This window comes from Muntiacus reevesi, chromosome 14, assembly GCF_963930625.1.
Source record: "Muntiacus reevesi chromosome 14, mMunRee1.1, whole genome shotgun sequence".
NCBI lineage: Eukaryota > Metazoa > Chordata > Mammalia > Artiodactyla > Cervidae > Muntiacus > Muntiacus reevesi.
Window position 1 is genome coordinate 56,128,301 of NC_089262.1, and position 23,140 is coordinate 56,151,440.

The following is a 23,140-nucleotide window of genomic DNA, read 5'->3' on the forward strand; positions in this document are numbered from 1 at the left end:
CTCTCATACAGATGGGCAAGCAAGGGCTATTCCATTATGTTTTCTTTTTTTTTTTAATGTTTTTTTTGAAAATTATTACCTATTCATTCATCCAAATGCTGTTAGAGCAAGTACAGTGGGAAGCTAGAAGAGAAAGTTTAGAGAGCACTTCTTAGAAAGCTTTAGGAGGGACTGTTGGAGATGTAGTTATGAGGTCATGATAATAGGAAGAAGGGGAGACCTCAGGCAGTTATGTGCCCAGAATATCTGAATGTTAGATTTTTTTTTTTTTTTTCAATTAGCAATAATCGCGCCTCGGATAAACCTCATTGGCTACGATACTGCCACTGCGCAAAGCTTGGATTTTTTTTTTTTTTTTTAACCTGCATTAAAGGACAAGAATCAAGTTAAAGCCATCAAAGAGTAAAGTTTTTCCTAACAGGGCTTTCTTATACCCCTCAAGATGGATTGAGAAATCTGCCACCATTTTCCTTTTTCCTACAAAGCCATCCTCTACCTCCAGGCCAAGAACAGAAAGCGACATAATGCTTTTGTCCTTTAAAAATCCGATTAGAGTGAAGTCTGTTTTCTTAGAATTCATATCACTGTTTCTCACCTGCAGAAGGTCTTTGAGAGGACCTAATAATGGCTAGAGAACCAAAATGTGACCCTTACTATGATAAAACTTAGTTCGGATGGTGGTTGTACGACTCTAGGCAAGACAGCCTATGATGCTGAGCCCAGACTAAGCAGACGTGCCCACCTAAGCCAGCATGGAGGGGAAGCGGTGTCTTGGTCCCCGGTGTGGCAGATGCTGGGAGAAGCAGGCTCAGATTATTTTTCCCTTTACCACTTCGCTCTCCTGTGGTCAGATGAAGAAAGGAGAGGAGAGAGACCAGGACTGTTATCCTGGGGATCCCCCTCCACCTGGGACATAAGCAGTGAGGAAGAAGCAGTTATTCCTAATATTATGCACTGGTCAAAGAAAGGCAAGGTCACGGGGCTGTGGTTGTGGGGAATGTCCCCAGTAGAGACGAGGTGAACTTCTTCCTCGAAGCACAACCATTAGAAAACGTCGCCAGTGGGCCATTTCTTCCCACCCCGCCTCCACTTCCATGAGGTGTTGAGATGGAAAAACTTACCTCATAGAAACCTTAGTCCCTGGCAGGCCCACCCTGAGTGGGTTCTGTTGACATTCATTTCTGGCAGTCATAAATAAGAAGAGGTAAAATAGAAAAGACCTGGCCGAGGGAGAGACAGGATTCTGGGGCCTCTGAGGCTTTGGGAATAAGGCAGATTTAACTTGACTCCATCTCTCCAGGACCTTATTAAAAGAAGAAAGGATAATGGGGATTTTGTGAGGCAAGAGTAGAAGAAGGCTGAGTTTGTGCTTTTATGCATTCAAAATAGAAAGAAGGAAAGAAGGACCAAATATGGAGTTGGCCTTCATTTCCAAGCGTGAACCTTCATCACTTTCATCAGTAGCCATCTGGCATGCAGTGTTCTGTGGCATTTCTCTAAAATGACTGGCAACCTCCAACAGTTTCCTTGGCACCACCACTGAGAAGCCTCCGTTCTTAGCAACGTGCTAGAAATAGTCAAAGCTCAACACAGGCAGGTAATGATACTTACATAATCAGCAGCTTATTCAATCGCAGAACAGTGAAGCCCTCATCCTTGTGTGATATTCCCAGATGCACACTCAGAACTTCTTTGTTTGACTGCCGACTCATGTGGCTTCTTCAAAGAGATGCCAGTGATGGTGAAAAATAACAACACACGTATACACACACACGTACGCATACACACAGCCAAATCCTCCCCTCCTTTGAGTTTCACCTCGCTGTATTCATATATCCTTAGAGCACTTAGTCTAATTATCTGTTTATGTATCTGTCTTTTCCAGTAGATTTTAGCACTTGGAGTAGAGAAAATATATCCATTTCATCTGTTTGTCTTCATCATTGAGCACAGATGCTCAAGGAGGATTTAGATGGACAAAAGCTTTAACTTCATGCTTTCTATGCTTAGTAAACCAATCACCCATTTTCAGAATATAAATGAAGCTCAACTTTTTCAAGAATTGATGGCTTTGAAGAGGACTTTTTTTTTCATAAGAAGTACCTTTTCTCAAGGTGCTATGTGACAAACCAAGCCAACAGCCAATACAAGTCTGACCAGGAACCCCCAGGATACTTTCCACAAGCACAAGTGTGTTTGCTCTGGTGTTCTAGCCAGCACTTGAAAGTGGCAATTCTTAATCCAAGAATTTATTCAGACTTTTAAGGGAAGAAACTGAATCTCTTAGCATTTTGGAAGAAAGAAAATGTACACATGAACCAAGTCACACACGGGCAAATTTGAGAGACCCACAAAAGCTTGTGGTGATGCTGTAATAAGTTTGCTCTATGCTATAGAGAAGAGGGAACACACAGGACCAAGATTTGTACAGAACTAACTTCTTTCAGAAGACTCTATAGAGGGGCAAGCTCCTGTAACATTCTATGAAAAATAAATCTAATTGATTGAATGACTTCTATTGATTTAATTTGCATATCCAAATAGAGTTCTGTATATATTTTTTTATGTCACAACTGGTTTCTAAACCTGTAGGTCCCTAAATATTTCTGTGGGGAAACATGCATGAATTTTACTCAGCGATACCTGATGATGTCTGATGCCGTGCTAAACGAAGTAAGTGCACCTCTCAACCCTAGGTAATAGCTAAATTGCCTGTATCAGTGTTTGTACAGCAAAATTTCTGGGCAAGTGAAAAACATGGACCATGGAACTTGTCATTCTGTTTATTGACTTGTAATTTTCTCGTCTGAATTTTTAAACTATTAGTGCTCTAATGTGGAGTAACATCTTTTGTAGGCAATGTTTCCCAAAACGATAGCTTTGATAATAGTTGTATTGGCATTTGGATGTCCTTCTCCTTCTATCCTTGCAGAGGTTTCATTATTAGAATGTATGTATAAATACCAAGAAAATTTGGACTACCGATACAGAGCATGCATGATCCACTTTATTGCCCCCCAGACACCGAGGACATTTATTTTGCTGTCTATCATCTTTGGAAAGTGAAAGTGAAAAGAGAAAGTGTTACTCATTCAGTCGTGTCCCACTCTTTGTGACTCCATGGACTCTAGTCTGCCAGGCTCCCCTATGTACGGAATTCACCAGGCAAGAATACTGGAGTGGATAGCCATCCCCTTCTCCAGGGGATCTTCCTGGCCTATGAATCGAACCCGGTCTCCCACATTGTGGGCAGATTCTTTACTGTCTAAGCCATTGGAAAGCAAACAGTATTTCTCAAGCTAAGAAACCCGATCAGCTCCTTTTAAAAGCAAGAGAATATTCCTCAAGTTTCCCTTGGAGGTCTTTGGAACTCAGTTTGATTGGCACTGAATTTAGAAATCAGAGTTTTAATTTATGGAAATATCTTTTGAAAGGAAATATCAAAGACCTGTGATTCCTCTAATAATTAATTAAGGAAATATATAGCAATCATTTGGTAGAATTTTACAACTAAAGTTATGAAGGAAGTTGAGATCAAAAGGTGGACCTATAAATGAGGTCTCTAGAACTCTACCCTCCAAAAGTCTGGGTGTTTTGAATCTCAATTCAGTAAATGATGGAAAAGAACTAATGATTTCTCATCTTAAACACCTGAAGATTAAAGGGATGTCAGTAAAGCTTTGAATTGAATACAGATAGTTATTTTAAACTTTCAGAAATATTTTTTTATGTATTATACAGGCATTTCTCTTAAGTTTCTGTAATGCCAGTTATTAAACTGCAATTCACATATAATGCTAATTAATTAAAGGACACAAAATGAATGTTGTGAACCCATTGTTTGGAGTATGTTTGGAATTTGTAATTAGCACCACAAAAGTCAATCAAAGAAAAAGTTAGAAGTGCTTTATTTGAATAGCTGGCCTTTGTTTTTCTACTTCTTGCTGGCCTTTGTGGTGGAATTGCCAGCAACATTGTTTAAGGCAAAGATGACAGAGGAGATGAGGAGTTCCTGAGTGTGAGAACTGAAGGGCTAACAAGAAAACATTTATGCCTTTGTTCAACCAACTTATTTTTAGCTTACAACAACAAAAAATACTTATACAATAAAATTGTTTTCATTATTAGAAACCTAAAAGAAAAAAAATACTTTATTATGTAAATGTAAATTTTGCTTGTTTTTCATAGATTTTCTTTCATTGAAGCAGGTATTATTTTAAACATTGTATGATAGCTTAATGTCTTTAAAATTAGAAGTACCATATTACTAACCAACAGGTTGGTTTTAATGCTATGATATTTTTTAAAATTAAGAGTTTTATATATTCGCTTGTAAAAAATTAACAGCTTTATAAATCCCCTTAATTGGATGAGAAAAGTTTAATAATTTGGTTGAATACATCCAAATTATTGTATTCAAATACAGATGAGTTCCTGCTGTGCATATTGTGGTATCATTTTGACAGGAGAGCCATTCCTGTGGTGATTTGCAAACTCTGAATTTAAAGCACCCCATACCTGCAAGGAAAAGTTGTATGTAAGAATTTATAAGTCCTGAGGCCCATCTCTACATTTGTTTATCTTTTTTGGGGGCTGTACTGGTCTTAGTTGTAGCGTGGGGACTCTTTAGTTGTGGCAGGTAGGGTCTAGATACCTTGCCAGGGATTGAACCCTGGCCCCTGCATTGGGAGTGCAGAATCTTAACCACTGGACCCTGAGTTTTTAATCTCTACACCCTTACATTTTGCTATAGCTGGCTACACCCTGATACTTAAATGCAGGCACTTTCCTTTTACCATACTATATTTTGGATTAGAGTGTTTGTTTAGAATCCCCTTTCTTATCATTTCATTGTGGCAAAATTTTGCTCACTTGAGCTAGTTTGAGTGTCATGTTCTCCAAATCAGTCATTCTTGTGTTTCTTTCTTTACACCATGGTGGCCATGGCATGACAGTTATTGACAATTATTGGGCCTCTGTTGTGTGATAATTCTAGAGTTGAGTGAGATTTTGGATGTTGGAGTCAGAAGTATGCAGTAATGGATTGATAGTTCAGTCTCTTAGAAACTGGCTATGAGATTAGACAAGTTATTTAGCCACTCTCAGATGCAGTTTTCTCAAGGTGGGATTAACTACACTTCAGCAAACTTGTGAAGTCTCAAAGTAGTTAATCCCACTTTGAGAAAACCGTGTCTGAGATTGGCTAAATAACATATATACACACATATACAGCATGGTTTCCTATCATATGGTAGACCCTTAGTAAATAATTATGATTATTTTTGCTGTATGTATGTTTGCTGCTCATTCATTGTGTTTTGACCTACTTGAGGTTAGAGACTGTCTTACAGGAAAACCCTCAGTTCAGTAAAACCCGTCGCTCAGTCATGTCTGACTCTTTGCGACCCCATGAATCGCAGCACGCCAGGCCTCCCTGTCCATCACCAGCTCCTGGAGTTTACTCAAACTCATGTCCATCGAGTCGGTGATGCCATCCAGCCATCTCATCCTCTGTCGTCCCCTTCCCCTCCTGCCCCCAATCCCTCCCAGCATCAGGGTCTTTTCCAATGAGTCAACTCTTTGCATGAGGTGGCCAAAGTATTGGAGTTTCAGCTTCAGCATCAGTCCTTCAAATGAACACCCAGGACTGATTTCCTTTAGGATGAACTGGTTGGATCTTCTTGCAGTCCAAGGGACTCTCAAGAGTCTTCTCCAATACCACAGTTCAAAAGCATCAATGTTTCGGCACTCATGTTTCTTCACAGTCCAACTGTCACATCCATACATGACCACTGGAAAAACCATAGCCTTGACCAGACGGACCTTTGTTGACAAAGTAATGTCTCTGCTTTTTAATATGCTATCTAGGTTGGTCATAACTTTCCTTCCAAGGAGTAAGCATCTTTTAATTTCATGGCTGCAATCACCATCTGCAGTGATTTGGGAGCCCCCCCCAAAAAAGTCTGACATTGTTTCCACTGTCTCCCCATCTATTTTCCATGAGGTGATGGGACCAGATACCATGATCTTAGTTTTCTGAATGTTAAGCTTTAAGCCAACTTTTTCACTCTCCTCTTTCACTTTCATCAAGAGGCTTTTTAGTTCCTCTTCACTCTCTGCCATAAGGGTGGTGTCATCTGCAGCTTGGTGTCAAGCTGCAATCTTGATTCCAGCTTGTGCTTCTTCCAGCCCAGTGTTTCTCATGATGTACTCTGCATATAAGTTATATAAACAGGGTGACAATATACAGCCTTGACGTACTCCTTTTCCTATTTGGAACCAGTCTGTTGTTCCAAGTCCAGTTCAAACTGTTGCTTCCTGACCTGCATACAAGTTTCTCAAGAGGTCAGGTGGTCTGGTATTCCCATCTCTTTCAGAATTTTCCACAGTTTATTGTGATCCACATAGTCGAAGGCTTTGGCGTAGTCAATAAAGCAGAAATAGATGTTTTTCTGGAACTCTTTTGCTTTTTTGATGATCCAGCGGATATTGGCAACTTGATCTCTGGTTCCTCTGCCTTTTCTAAAACCAACTTGAACATCTGGAAGTTCACAGTTCATGTATTGCTGAAGCCTGGCTTGGAGAATTTTGACTATTACTTTACTAGTGTGTGAGATGAGTGCAATTGTGCGGTAGTTTGAGCATTCTTTGGGATTGCCTTTCTTAGGGATTGGGATGAAAACTGACCTTTTCCAGTCCTGTGGCCACTGCTGAGTTTTCCAAATTTGCTGGCATATTGAGTGTAGCACTTTCACAGCATCATCTTTCAGGATTTGAAATAGCTCAACTGGAATTCCATCCCCTCCACTAGCTTTGTTCGTAGTGATGCTTCCTAAGGCCCACTTGACTTCACATTCCAGGATATCTGGCTCTAGGTGAGTGATCACACCATTGTGATTATCTGGGTCATGAAGATCTTTTTTGTACAATTCTTCTGTGTATTCTTGCCACCTCTTCTTAATATCTTCTGCTTTTGTTAGGTCCATACCATTTCTGTCCTTTATTGAACCCATCTTTGCCTGAAATTTCCCCTTGATATCTCTAATTTTCTTGAAGAGATCTCTAGTCTTTCCCATTCTGTTGTTTTCCTCTATTTCTTTGCACTGATCACTGAGGAAGGCTTTTTTATCTCTCCTGGCTATTCTTTGGAACTCTGCATTCAAATGGGTATATCTTTCCTTTTCTCCTTTCCTTTTTGCTTCTCTTCTTTTCACAGCTATTTGTAAGGCCTCCTCAGACAACCATTTTGCCTTTTTGCATTTCTTTTCTATGGGGATGGTCTTGATCCCTGTCTCCTGTACAATATCACGAACCTCCATCCATAGTTCATCAGGCTCTCTGTCTATCAGATCTAGTCCCTTAAATCTATTTCTCACTTCCACTGTATAGTCATAAGGGATTTGATTTAGGTCATACCTGAATGGTCTAGTGGTTTTCCCTGCTTTCTTCAGTTTAAGTCTGAATTTGGCAATAAGGAGTTCATGATCTGAGCCACAGTCATCTCCTGGTCTTGTTTTTGCTGAGTGTATAGAGCTTCTCCATCTTTGGCTGCAAAGAATATTATCAATCTGATTTCGGTGTTGACCATCTGGTGATGTCCATATGTAGAGTCTTATCTTGTGTTGTTGGAAGAGGGTGTTTGCTATGACCAGTGCGTTCTCTCGGCAAAACTCTATTAGCCTTTGCCCTGCTTCATTCTGTACTCCAAGGCCAAATTTCCCTGTCTCTCCAGGTGTTTCTTGACTTCCTACTTTTGTATTCCAGTCCCCTATAATGAAAAGGATGTCTTTTTTGGGTTTTAGTTCTAGAAGTTCTTGTAGGTCTTCATACAACCGTTCAACTTCAGCTTCTTTAGCATTACTGGTTGGGGCATAGGCTTGGATTACCGTGATATTGAATGGTTTGCCTTGGAAATGAACAGAGATCATTCTGTCATTTTTGAGATTGCATCCAAGTACTGCATTTTGGACTCTTTTGTTGACCATGATGGCTACTCCATTTCTTCTAAGGGATTCCTGCCGACAGTAGTAGTTATAATGGTCATCTGGGTTAAATTCACCCATTCCAGTCCATTTTAGTTAGCTGATTCACTCTTGCCATCTCCTGTTTGACCACTTCCAATTTGCCTTGATTCATGGACCTAACATTCCAGGTTCCTATGCAATATTGCTCCTTACAGCATCGGACCTCACTTCTATCACCAGTCACATCCACAACTGGGTATTGTTTTTGCTTTGGCTTCATCCCTTCATTCTTTCTGGAGTTATTTCTCCACTGATCTCCAGTAGCATATTTGGCACCTACCGAACTGGGGAGTTCCTCTTTCAGTATCCTATCATTTTGCCTTCTCATACTGTTCATGGGGTTTTCAAGGCAAGAATACGGAAGTGGTTTGCCATTCCCTTCTCCAGTGGACCACATTCTGTCAGACCTCTCCACCATGACCGTTCAGCCTTGGGTGGCCCCACAGGGCATGGCTTAGTTTCACTGAGTTAGGCAAGGCTGTGGTCCTGTGATCAGATTGGCTAGTTTTCTGTGATTATGGTTTCAGTGTGTCTGCCCTCTGATGCCCTCTCGCAACACCTACCGTCTTACTTGGGTTTCTCTTACCTCGGCAGTGGGGTATCTCTTCACGGCTGCTCCAGCAAAGCGCAGCCGCTGCTCCTTACCTTGGACGAGGGGTATCTCCTCACGGCCACCCCTCCTGACCTTGAATGTGGAGTAGCTCCTCTCAGCCCTCCTGCGCCTGCGCAGCCCCAGCTCCTTGGAGGTGGGGTAGCTCCTCTCGGCCGCTGCCCCTGACCTCGGACATGAGGAAGCTCCTCTCGGCCGCCGCTCCTGCGCTGTCACAGCCTGGCGCTCTCGGTCGCCCCATGACCTTGGGCGAGGGGTAGCTCCTCACGGCCACGCTTCTGCGCGGTCCGTCGCAGCAGACGCGCTTCTCCAGTAAAACCCTAGAGCAGGGTAGTAGCTGAAGAGAGGTTAAGTGATTGAATGCACGAATTGCAAAGTGACTGAATGAATAAATGGTGAAATATCAGAGAAAGTAAAAGAGCCTCCTGAATCCTCATCTTACAAACTACACATTTAAAGTAATGAGAAAACCTCAGACCCACTTCTTAGGCTTTTTTGTTTTTTCTTTCTTAACCATCAGGTTATTCAGTGGTTAGAGACTGATACTAAGGAAGTTGAGATCTTTGATTCCTAAGTGAAAAACTTCCCAATGTCACTGACAGTATTTTCAGTCACAAAGAATTTCTTAGAAATGTTTGCCATCAATCTCCTGGCAGTTTGGGTGAGAGAGAGCAAGTGAGGGAAAGGAGGGTTATGATTAGCCCTCAAACCATTATAAATAGTCAGTAGGCATGCTTGCCTATGAAAGGTAGGACTTTTATGTTAGAAGTTATATCTTAGAGACAACATTAAGAGTGGAAAATGGATGAATCTTACAATCAGAGTTATAGGATTTTAACTCATGACTCCCAAATTTCAACCCCTTGTACTGGACTCCCTATAATGTTTAATTTTGTATTAACTTGGCTGGACCTCCCTGCCCAGATATTTGGTCAAACATTATTCTGGATGTTTCTTTAGGTATGTTTGGGTGAGGTTTTTATTTATTTAGACTGGTGGCCGTTGAGTAAAGCAGATTGCTCTCCCTCTATTCAAGCCTCATTAAATCAGCTGAAGGCTTGAATAGAACAAAAGAATGATCTCTCCTGAGCAAGAGCGAGTTCTCTAGCAGACTGCCTTTAGACTTCATCTGTAAATTGGCTCTTCCTAGTTTTATAGCAGACTACTCTGGGACTTGAACTGCAACTCTTTCCTGAGTTGCCATCCTGTTAGAGTCTCCCAACAGATTTTGAAAATATGCGACAATACACACACACACACACATGCACACGTGTGTGTGTATGTATGTATACATATGTATGAAATATGAATGGTTCTGTATCTCTGGAGAACCCTGATGAATGCACGGACCTATAAGATCTATAATTTTATAAATTATTAGTATGTTACTTTTCTCCTATGGCGTCATTAAGCAAACTCAGACCAGCTTTTACCCAGTGATTTTCAGAACATTGCCCAAAGACTCCTCACTTGTTAAACTATGTGCCTGTCCAATGAACATTTTATATCAGAGTCACAAGGAAACTTTGCTGAAGTTCGGATTTCTAGGCTCCACCTCAGACATATTGAATCAGAATCTCTTTGAGTGGGACTTGGTGATCTGTATCTTGAACTAGTTCTTTGGATTCTTGTGCACATGAAAGTCTGAGAACCACTGATTTCTATGATATTTGTTTTAAAATTTGCTTGGACAGTGACATTGCTAAAGAAGAGACTATTGTAACTAAGACCAAAACCAGTAACTAAAGAAGAATTCAGCAGTGAGGAAAATGGTAGATGATAAACTCTATATGGATTATACATTTTCTTTAAAATATGAATTCAGTTCAGTGCAGTTGCTCAGTCGTGTCCGACTCTTTGCGACCCCATGGACTGCAGCACACCAGGTCTCCCTGTCCATCACCAACTCCGGGAGTTTACCCAAACTCATGTCCATCGAGTCGGTGATGCCATCCAACCATCTCATCCTCTGTCATCCCCTTCTCTTCCTGCCTTGAATCTTGCCCAGCATCAGGGTCTTTTCTAATGAGTCAGTTCTTCACATCAGATGGTCAAAGTATTGGAGTTTCAGCTTCAGCATCAGTCCTTCCAATGAACACCCAGGACTGATCTCCTTTAGGATGGGCTGGTTGGATCTCCTTCCAGTCCAAGGGACTCTCAAGAGTCTTCTCCAACACCACAGTTCAAAAGCATCAATTCTTCGGCTCTCAACTTTTTTCACAGTCCAACTCTCACATCCATACATGACCACTGGAAAAACCATAGCCTTGACTAGATGGACCTTTGTTGGCAAAGTAATGTCTCTGCTTTTTAATATGCTATCTAGGTTGGTCATAACTTTCCTTCCAAGGAATAAGCGTCTTTTAATTTCATGGCTGTAGTCATCATCTGCAGTGATTTTGGAGCCCCCCAAAATAAAAAATAAAGGAATATTAATTATGGGTGGATTATACATTTCTTTTAGATGACAATCTAGTTACTGTCGTTGAATGAAGTTGTATGAGAGATTCAAGTTTAAAACATCACAGAAAAAACCCCAAAGTGTAACTATTTAAAGGGATGGGGAAAACACTAAGAGAATGTACAAAGATGCATAGGAGAATGGAAGGTGACTCTGAGGCCTGTGAAGAATAAACAGGTGGTTATAAAAGCAGCAGGCAGAGACTGATGGTAACCCTGCGCTTGGTTTAGAAGTGCTCCCACAGGAATTGATAGAGCACAGGGAACATTCAACTTCTGGCTGTAGCCAGTCCCTAATTCCCTGAAGGAAGGTGGGGGAAAGGAGAAGAAGGATGGACTCTGACTCTACTGTATAGATGCAATTGCATAATACATAACATATGGGATATGTTTTTCATCAACATTATGCCAAAAGATTTTGACCCACCTGGTTGTAGAGATGAGTGGGTTTGTGAAACAACTGGCATATGGAATAGATTATGAAGAAGGTCATCTTAGCATCTGGCTTACTGCAACTCCACATTTCCTATAACTCTAGGTCATAAGAAAAGCAATTCCTGTAACAGATTAAGGCCAATAACATTTGAAGAATGACTTATTTTCACCTGGGATAACCTTTGTATTTATTAACATGCTATTGATTTCCTGTTTGCTTTTTCTGAGTCAACATGGCAAATGATCTTTAACCCCTAAAAAAGTTATGAGGACTAAATAGTCAGACAAGTGACTATTGCTGAAAGAACTTAATTCTTTATGTTCATTTTGACTTCTTTGCGTGCTATTCATATGGGCTGATGGATTTTTCAGAGAGACTCTGAAAGACTGGTTCAGTTCAAAGTGCTGACAAATTGTAAAATTTAGCCTAAGAAGCTCAGAAGCCCCATTTCTTTTTTTATATCTAGAAATTTTTAGAAATAAAGGACACCATGTAGAAATCCTTGCAAATTTAGAATACATAAGATATTTTTAAATCAAAGGGTTTAGACTGACATTTTTTACCCTGCATAGAAATATAGTCAAATTATTTAGTTCTCTTAGGCAGAAAAATCATTTAGAGATCTATAAGTTCCAAATTTATTTTTAAAATCTTTTGGAAGAGAATTAACTATGAAAAGAAAATAAAAAACACTATAATTGCTATGGAACAAACAAACACCACTGTTTCCCCCAAACAAAAATAAAAGTTAGTGTAAAACCTGAAGGCATCTTTAATCTTATCTGGTTCATAGGACAGAGTGTGAGTGCAAAACTGTTCTAGTACAGAGGTTAACAAATTATGGCTTGTAGTGCTAAATCAGTCCACCACCTGTTTTAATATAGCATGTGAGCTGAGATTTTTACATTCTTAAATATAACAAGAATATGAAAAATTAGTCATATGTTGCCCATGAAACCTGAAATATTTACTATCTCTTTTAAGTAAAAGTTTAATGACTCCAAAATAGTCTAAGTAAGAAAGAGTCTTGCTTACTATGCATGATGTACAGAGTACATCATGCAAAATGCTGGACTGGATGAAGTACAAGCTGGGATCACGATTGCAGGGAGAAATACCAATAACCTCAGATATGCAGATGATACCAACATTATGGCAGAAAGTAAAGAGGAACTAAAGAACCTCTTGATGAAAGTGAAAGAGGAGACTGAAAAAGCTGGCTTAAAACTCAACATTCTAAAAACAAAGATCATGGCATCTGGTCCCATCACTTCATGACAAATGGATGGGGAAACAATGGAAACAGTGAGAGACTTTATTTTCTTGGGCTCCAAAGTCACTGAAGATGGTGACTGCAGCCAAGAAATTAAAAGGCACTTGCTCCTTGGAAGAAAAGCTGTGACAAACCTAGATAGCATATTAAAAACCAGAGACAGTACTTTGCCAACAAAGGTTCATCTAGTCAAAGCTATGGTTTTTTCAGTAGTCATGTATGGATATGAGAGCTGGACCGTAAAGAAAGCTAAGCACTGAAGAATTGATGCTTTTGAACTGTGGTGTTGGAGAAGACTCTTGAGAGTCCCTTGGATTGCAAGTAGATCAAACCAGTCAATCCTGAAAGAAATCAGTCCTGAATATTCATTGGAAGGACTGATGCTGAAACTCTAACATTTTGGCCACCTGATGCAAAGAACTGACTCATTGGAAAAGACCCTGATGCTGGGCAAGATTGAAGGCAGGAGGAGAAGGGAACAACATAGGATGAAATGGTTGGATGGCATCACTGACTCAGTGGACATGACTTTGAGCAAGCTCCAAAAGTTGGTGATGGACAGGGAAGCCCGGCATGCTGCAGTTCATAGGGTCACAACGAGTCGGACATGACTGAGCAACTGAACTGAAGAAAGTCTAGAGCTAATCCATCATCTCTGTGACCCCTGGTAAATGGCATGTCTTCTCCTGGCATATTCCCTTGTCTGTGACTTTAAGATGATTAAACCTGCATGCATGCATGCTCAGTCACTTCAACTGTGTCTGACTCTTTGAGACCCCATGTACTGTAGCCTATCAGGCTCCTCTGTTCATGCGGTTTTCCAAGCAAGAACACTGGAATGGGTTGCCATTCTCTTCTCTAGGGGATCTTCCTGACCCTGGGATTGAACCCATATCTCCTTCACTACAGGCAGATTCTTTACCCACTTAGCCACCTGGGAAGCCCCAATTATACCTGACAGCCTCACAAATAAAAGAAAATGGGGGAGGGGAATCTGAAAAGCTTTCAGACATTCCACACAACTAGACATTCATAGGTAGTATCATCTAAAACCCTGTGGCCTCTTTTCATTGAAAAATAAAAATTTCATTGGAACTGCTTTAAATTTGGGGAGGAAAAATGATGGACTTATTTTGTGGCAACTTTATTTGGGGGACTACACTTTTCATCTAATTATTTGCTTTGAGGACATATTGGACAATGCTCCCAAATATCAGACCTTGGTACTTTGGGTCAAGTCCGAGATGTGACTTATCATTGTTGAGCACATGAAGTCTTCCTTCCCAGATTGTGCCAGTTATCGTGAGCAGAAAGGTGACTGTATTTCTGAATGTAGAAAGGGGAAACTATTTAAAATATTTGAAATTAAACTCCTTTTAAGTGCCTCATTTTGGAATTCTGAAGATAACACAGGGTCCTGAGTGTTGGAGAAGTATTAAGACCAAGACACAAGTGAAACGCCAGTGTCTGAGATAGGGGAACAGTGGAAATTTAGATTAATGTCTTTCTGAGAACTGAGAAAGATGAAAGGAGACCCATGCCTACCAAACAGTGGAAAGTGAAAGTGAAGTCGCTCAGTCGTGTCCAACTCTTTGCGACCCCATGGACTGTAGCCTACCAGGCTCCTCCATCCATGGGATTTTCCAGGCAAGAGTACTGGAGTGGGTTGCCATTTCCTTCTCCAGGAGATCTTCCCCACCTAGGGATCAAACCTGGGTCTCCCGCATTGTAGACAAGACGCTTTACCGTCTGAGCCACCAGGGAAGTCCACCAAAGAGTGGAGAAGTTATCAATTGGCAACGGTGCAGAGAAGAATGGGGCAAGTACATGATCAAGTCAAAATAATGAAAATAATCGTGTATGCAGCACTTAACCACACTCAAGATCTCAGCTAATCACCACATTATCTCGTTACATTGTCAGAACTGCATTTTGAGGTAGATGTAAAGATCTACATTTCATAGATGAAGAAACTGAGCAAGCTCACAGAGAAGGTAAGCAGCTTGTATAAGGTCTGCCTGCACCAGAGTAACCAGGAACTTCTCAGGAAGGAAAGCAGCAAAGACAGAATAGCCAGGAAAACAGATGCCCAAAGCCCTGAAAGCTCAATCTTGATAATGAAACATCTGGATTTTACGGCCTTGATTACAGCTGTCACCCCAGTGATATCCTCATCCTAAGTACTTTTAACTGAGGGCCCTGCTGGTGGTAATTATAAACCTGATGGAGTTGCGATTAAAAACCTGATTGTGTAGTGAATATGAGGAAGGAGGAAGAGACAGAGAGGTTTTCTTTTTTCTCTCTCTCTCTCTTTTTTTTTTTTTTAACAATCCACTCACATGCAAATTAGTGAAATGAAAATAAAAACCACATTTTTTTTTCATTAAAGTAGGTTCTTTACTAGGCATTAGCCTAGTTTACTTGAAAGTAACAAAACCTCAAATATTTCACGATCTAGATTGTTGTGAATTTCTGCCAACACATTTCTCTACAGAAAGTAGTCATTCAAGTAATTCAAGGAAGGGATTACTATTCAAGGATTTAGGGATTAGAGGAACACTTCCATCCCAGTTTATTAATATCTTATCTTCATATCATAGTATTTCATAGGGCTGGTCATAGAAGAAATTTCAGGGAGCTTTTAGGCTAACCTCCCTTATTCATAAAAGGAAGCTAAGATGCAGAAAGGCCATGTGATTTGCTCACAGTTACACAATACCTTGGGCAGCATAGATAGAGTGGCGGCCATGAATGGTGCAGCACTTGGATATAGTCCCCTCTGCTGTGCAGTGGTCTACCTATCTGCCAAAGAGCCAAGTCTGAGCTCCTAATGTACCACATTCCCTTTTTGAAAAAATAATTGTTTTTGGCTGTGCTGGGTCTTCATTGCTGCACGTGGGCTTTCTCTATTTGCAGCATGCAGGGCTACTCTCTAGTTGCAGTGCACATGCTTCTTGCTGCAGTGGCTTTTCTTGTTGTGGAGGACAGGATCTAGGTGCATGGACTAAATAGTTGTGGCATGTGGGCTTAGTTGCCCGATAGCATGTGAAATCTTCCCAGACCAGGGATTGATCCTGTGTCACCTCCATTGGCGGGTAGATTCTTAACCACTGGACCACCAGCAAAGTCCCACTGGTGGTAAAGTGTCTAAGTTGGGTCTATTCCAGAAGGGCCATGGTTCATCTTCACAGAGATAGAAATCCTGCTCTGGGTATGTGCTAGACTGTTCTGCCCGCATAATCTCAGCCAATACCACTCTCCAGGGACTTGCAGAAGGCCTGATCCATAGACATGGATCCAACTAGGGATCTGACTCTGCACAGGGGCAGTGGGAGTGGGACATGAACATAGGATCTACCACACTGCCCACTATTCTATAGGAAATGACCTTGGAAAGCCCTCGAATGACCATTTGAAGGCATGCCTGAAACACTAGCTTAGAGGCAACTTTATGAAAGGATGGAGTGCCATCCTTCAAGATGCAGTATATGCATTACTTCAGAGACCTCTCTACAATGCTGTGTTTCAGTAGGAAAAGTCTGCAAGTCTGGGAAGTAAGGGGTGGGTGCAGGGATGGCTTCATTTGCCTTCACTCCCAGTGACCTCCTGGAGATTTTCCTCTCCCTGAAATTCTGTGCTCACAGGATTGAAGAGGACACAGTCAGGTCCTGTGAAGTCCAGGTTACCCCTGCTGGCAAAACATTTTGGAGAGATTGTGTCCAGAGCCCAGCAGCAAGAAGAAAAATTAACTTCCTGTCAGTGGTAATACGTTCTGACCAGCAGGAACAGTAGGTCTGTGTTTGCACAGTGGGGGCCACAGGGAGAGATATATGTGGAAACTTTCTGATTCACTTTGGTATCCACTGGTACTCCCTACCCCTATGGAGCTGAGAATGAGTAAGTGTAGCAACTTGAGGCCCAGAAAGCTGTGATTTCCTAGAAGGAATGAAAGTGTGGATCCCACTACTAGATAAGCCCCCATGATTTGCCAAGGTGATAGCAGGGGATGCAGGAATGTAGAATGGACAGTGGAGGAGGGAAAGGAGGAGAAGTAGTGGTGGCCTGAGACCTACTAACCTCCTTCAGTAGGAGACCAACCAGAAGGGATGAAGGGGCTGCTGCTAAGCCTGCATGCAGAAACCCACCCCCATGCAGCACAAGGGCAGTGTGGGCGGCCCTGAAATGCACTCTTAGATCTCCTACTGCAGGAGCGTAGTTGGCTGATGGCCCCAGATGCTGTCCTTCTGGATCCACCCCCATTTCCCACTGGATCCTCCCTTCCCACATGCTTCTCTTGGCCAATGACTGGGCACAGAGCGGGGCTCATGCAGACCCTTCCCTATCTTTGATTGGTTACTTTGGCTTGAGGACATCCCATTGGGCCAGCCAGGACATTGCTGGAACTGCTCTGCAGTCTGGGACTCTTCCTGTCCATCTTCCTTCTTGCCCGCTGTCTTTCCCAGGACTCAGACCTGCATCATGGCCTACAGGTTCTCCCCACCCTTCTCTGGCCCCTTTCTCTGTCCCCTTCACAGGCATTTCCTCCAGTAAATGGCCCACATGTATAACCCTGCCTTGGTTTCTGCCTCTTGGAAGCCCTGAACTAACGCAGTGGTGATCCTCACCTTCTCCCCAAGTTTCTGGTCACTTGCTCTGGGTGTGAGTTACCTTTTGACCTTCATCTTCCTCCTCTCCTCCAGCAACACTTATCGGTTCTCCCAACCTAACATTTCTTCTCCATGGAGTGGACGCATCACAAAGGCCCTTTCGTTTCCCTTACTTTCTATCACCACCTCCTCCCCCTGCACAGATGTTTATGTCCGAGATCTTGAGTTAAAGTCTATGCACGCTCCTCAGAAGACTACATGCTACCTCATCTCCTAACTTGAAATGCCTGCTCTAGAACTCAGTTTCTTGGTGACTCCACGTGCTGAGGGACATTGTCTGAACATGGTGATCACTCCTTTCTTGCAGACTCAAACTTGCCATGGTCTCATAGCATCCCTTATAAGCTGAGCACTCTTTCCAGTCATTCCTTACAGCACCCCATCCGGTATGGAGCTTTAGTATCCTCTTCTTACCAGATAAGGAAGTAAAGTACAGGCCATTTAAATAATTTGCTCATGACCAGGTATTAATAGTAAGTCCTCTAGAAGCAGGATTTGAGCTAATGTCATATGAGAGAGAGAGCAAGGAGATCATAATTAGAGGAGGAGATTGGGTCAAAGGAAGACCTGCTTTGATTTTTCTTTTCTTTTTTAATAAAACAGACTTGAGTTCCTCCTTCCTTTCCCATTTTTTGGACTTTTTTTTTTTTTTTTGATCCACACAAAGCATGTGTTGGACCAAATGATTTCCTGCTCTTTCTTATCATTTTCTTGCTTGTTTGTTTGGGTGATGGTAACAACAGACCCACTGCGTTGCAGAACGCTCTGTGACTCAGTCTTTCTTACCTTGTTGGTTCTTGGACCTTCTTGGCTTGGCACCTAGAGCATCACAGCTCCTGGACAGTCTCAGTTTGCAGATGTACCAGCCCCAACCTGTAACCCCGGAGACTGCAAAGATCTGATTGCTTTCTTTTTCATTCTCTGTTTTTGATAAAAAAAATAAAGAGACTATACAAACTGTTGTGAGCTTCTGCATGATACAAAGCTGGGGCAGACATGATTTTCTCCTCAGGGTTTCTGGACACCACGGGAGTCCTCTGGCAGTGGCACGTGTGGGGAGGGTAGGAATGGGCTGTGGAATATTCTCACTAAAGTCTGTTTGTCACCAGCCTGGGGCGCTCCTGACACCCAGCAGGGTTAGAGTTGGAGCAGAGTTAGATAAAGCCTTGAGGATTTGTGCAGGTAGGGTAGAACAAAAGGACAGAAACAAAGGATCAGCTTTTAATGTCTAGGCGGCTAAATCAGGATTAACCTTTTTCGGCTTTTGTGCTGATGAGATTTAGTGGGCCCTGCACCTCTCCTGGCTTAGAAGCAGACTTTTTGCTAAATAAGATTTGTACCGTTTCATAAATATTAACCCAGATATACACAGCCAGTTAAAAGTAATAGTGTCCCTGAGTTGAAATCTATATGTTAATTTCAAATTCTGTTTGAATTGATTGAATTGATATTAGGAGGATTAAAAATCTTTGTCAATTTATGTTTCAAGCCATGCATTAATGAGAAAGGTGAAACACCACAGGCATTTTCTCCAACTTTGATTTTCAATATAAGTAGGGATGATGTCATCTTTCTTTCAACAAAATCATTTAGACCCTGATGGCTCTTGTTTGTCCATTGTCTAACAAGCAGCAAGAGCTTTAAATTTATACATCAAGGGTAAGTCGCTACAGTTCTTCTTAATAGCTAAGTATGAAGATCACTTTGGGGAACTTATTATTTGTAAAGTTTTACTACATACCAGGCACTCTATTTTCTGTGTAAATCTATTTAATTCTTAAAGCACCCTATGTCAAAATGAGGATTCTGCCACTCAGTGATATGGAAGTAACTTGCCTGCAGCAGGAGGTAGAGCCAGCTTTTAAGCTCACATATTGTGACTCTAAATCTAGTGCTTTATTCCCACTATATGTAATTTATTTTTCCATAGATAAGGACTTCCCTGGTAACTCAGCTGGTAAAGAATCTGCCTGCAATGCAGGAGATCCCGGTTCTGTTCCTGGGTTGGGACGATCTGCTGGAGAAGGGATAGGCTACCCACCCACTCCAGTATTCTTGGACTTAACCTGGTGGCTCAGTTGGTAAAGAATTCATCTGCAATGTGGGATACCTGGATTCAATCCTTGGGTTGGGAAGATCCTCTGGAGAAGGGAATCGCTACCTACTTAAGTATTCGGCCTGGAGAATTCCATGGACTGTGTACTCCATGGGGTAACAAAGAGTTGGACATGACTGAGTGACTTTCACTTTCACTTTAAGGGTAAAAGACCATGGGCTCTGGCAGCAGAAAAACCTGTAATCAAAAGGCATCTCTGTGGCTACTACAGTTGTGTGACCCTTGGAAAACACTTAATGTCTCTAATGCTCTATTTCCTTATCTGTAACATGGTGATAACTTTTAACAGACTGAGTTGTTTTAGTGATTACATGAGGTAAAACACTTACCATGTTGCTGGGCACATAGCTAGCGCTGTTATGTAGTACTGATTTCAAGCTTTTTTGTGTGTGTGTTTCCTGTTTTAAGTCAAACTTTCAGATGTTCTTGGTAGAGTAACTCATGGGGAATAATTTTTAGAAACACTACCCTTTGGAAAATATGTTGCAAACCTCCTTATGTTTTTACTGCATTTTTCTCTTGTAATGAAGTTCTGTTATACAGGAGAAAGGTTTTACAAGAAAAGAGAAACAGAGTTGATCCTTTATTCTTTATACCCAGGCTGGTTGGATCCTGATGATTATCCACTAACTAGAGGGCTCTGGGGCTTGATTAGTGGGCATGTATTATAGTGCCATTTGGGCTTACCTAGTCATTATTCATTAACTTAAGGATTCTTTCTGTTCCCTTTTTTTTTGCAGACCAAACCCTAGGACTCAGTTCAAAGGTGAAAAGCCTGTAGTTTTAGGATTTGAATATTTGGAGAGCTAACCTGTGGGTTGAGATCTCAAGGATAACTTAAAAGGACTGATTCTGCTGCTGATGACAGACTCTGTGCCCTATGCTGGGGGTTGTGCCATCAGAGAGAATGGCTCCAACAGGAAGGGCTTTCAGCCCTTCCTTGATCTACCCTTTGATGGAGCCTTAAATGAACCCATCAAACCTTCTGTCTGTAGAAAAAAAAGGTATGACTAGTTTTTAAGCCAAATACTTTATGAGCTAGTTTATGTTGCATTTATGTCTAACAACTGTACATATTAGTGGCTCAAATTAGACTTGTCCCACATTAAGGAAGTCATCTGTCAGCATAGTTGGTGACCTCACAGCTTGATTCACACCCTCCCTTTCATTTCTGTTAATGTTAGTCTTCATTTTTCTTCAGCTTTGTCTTATTTTGATGATTTCAGCTACCAGTTTTCTTAGGATAATCTATAACTTTATTTCATGCAAAATAGTCCATTTTACTTACATAATCCACCATATGAATGCCTAAGCAATCTGTGCTGTTTGCCTAGAAAAAAACTTGTGAATATATAACAGAGCCATTTTCTGGCTTTGTATAAAAACTTTGCCATTTGACTTTAGGGGTAAATTGTACTTACGTCTTTTGTCCTCTGAATCAAGCTGTATAATTTTCATCACTGTCCATGCTGCTCCAACTAAGTGGAGAAAGAAAATGCCACACTGTGCTGACCTGACAACATAAACATTTGGTTCTGTTCACATCATGTGCATGCCATCATATGAAGTAGATCATATACAAAGGCTTGGATCTTTGTACCCCGAGGGTTTACTCTGCATGTTTACTTTATTCATTTTATTTTATTTTTTCCACTGCTCAAAAGTTAGCCGTTGTGCACAGATTACTTGAAAAGGCCCATTCGCACCTAGGGGATCTGAGAAATGGGTTAAGCAAATGTAGGTGGCTGATGTTGATTTGGGTTAATAACCTCCTTGTATCAATGTCCACATTCTAGAGCTGATTGGAAATAAAGTTGTCCCATCTCTCACAACTTATCTCCTCCATGCATATATTTTTTATGTATGCAATTATATAAGAACCTAGACTAAAATGTAGGATACACAGTCAACATTCAACATTGATAATCATGGGGGGTTAGGATGGGAGTGTTTTTTAACTTTTTACATGTACAATTTTATATTGTTTAACTTGTTACATGAGGCACATAGTACTTTTAAAAAAATCCAATCAAATGAAACAAAAGACAAAATACAGTATTATGAAGAAAAAGTTGCAAACTAAATCAGTGTCCAAGATTTAATGTGTGTAGCGTTCACCTATGGATTGTTAAACTGCACATTCTGATTCACTAGTTCTGGAGTGGAATTTCTTCTGCTGTAGTTTCTACAAGATCCCAGGTGGTGTCAATGCCATGGACTGATCCAAGGACCACACTTTCAGTAGAAGGGTTTAAGCCTAGAAGTAGATAACTGGACTTGGTCCTTATCATGGAAAACAAAGGAAATAGTGTTGTTTTTTAGTTCTGTATCAGTTCATCCTATTAAACAAAAAAGAAGATTCTATTTATTTCTCAAGTCTATCTTAAATTTGAAACACTTTTCAAACCAGACTAGAGAAATGGTTTAATAGGCAGTTGATATTTCTGGAGCATGGTTCTAGCTCAGAGTACCCCATATAAACAATTGTAGTTAACCCTTGAGCAACATGGATTTGGACTGTGTGCATCCACTTATACACAGATTATTTTTCAGTAGTCGATACTACAGTAGTACATGATCCACAGTTGGTTGGAACCATGAATACAGAGAAATAGTGTATTCAGAGGGCTGACTATAAGTTATACGTAGATTTTCAATTGTGCAAAGGGTCAGAGTCCCTAACCTCCACGTTATTCAAAGGTCAGCTGTATTTTGTCAATCAAGCATGCGTTTGCTTTAAAAGCATTTAGAAGAATTAGCTACAGCCTATGTTCTCAAAGGATTTATTCTCTTGTAGAAATAGGACTTAAAAATCATTTATGCCTGGAGGAAAGTAATGTTTGTAGGAATGTGGGAGATAGGCCTGCTGGTAGGCAAATATAAGGTACACACAAGGGCATAGAAAGAAGGCTGGGATCTCAGGGAGGGAAGCCAAAGCAGGACTAAATTTACAGACCCAGAAGGCATGGAAGGTGCAAAAAGAGCATAGGTTGCCTCTTAGCTGAAGTCATTATTTCTAGAAGGTGACTCTTGGGTGCTTGAAAGAAGCTTAGAGTTTTTCCTAGCTTCAGGTTTCATGCAGCAGAAGTGGGATTAGCTACTGATTAGCTAGGAACTGCTGACTAGGATCAGCTCTGTTCAGCAAAATCTCATTCTCCTCATCACATCCTCATATTCAATTACTCTGACTAAAATAAGTATTTGGGTTGTGTCTGCCAGATGGTCAGCTTTCTTTTCTCTAGAAGAGCTGTTCATTAAAGTGGATTAGGGATAAAAAATACTTGGTAGGAAATGTATAAATAAATGAATTACTTATTATATCTTTGTGCTATTATCTGAAGATTCCAGAAGGGAAATAGAAAAGGACAGAAATACTGTTTAACTCAGATTCCTGCTGCTCCCAAAGCAGATTAGGCAAACAGTGGGCCAACCAGCCTGTACCTTCAGATGCAGGTTTATGCCAGTATGGTTTATCCACATTATGACTTGGAGTGTGGACCTGTTAGTAATATTTTGTCCCTTGACTAATTCAAATGGGTAGCTTTTTATAGATA

The 23,140-nt window shown here is 41.0% G+C and overlaps 1 pseudogene; it reads right to left on the minus strand.

The window, feature by feature from the left end:
• Window positions 1-255: 255 nt before the first annotated feature.
• Window positions 256-338, minus strand: LOC136146797 (U4 spliceosomal RNA; annotated as a pseudogene).
• Window positions 339-23,140: the final 22,802 nt, after the last annotated feature.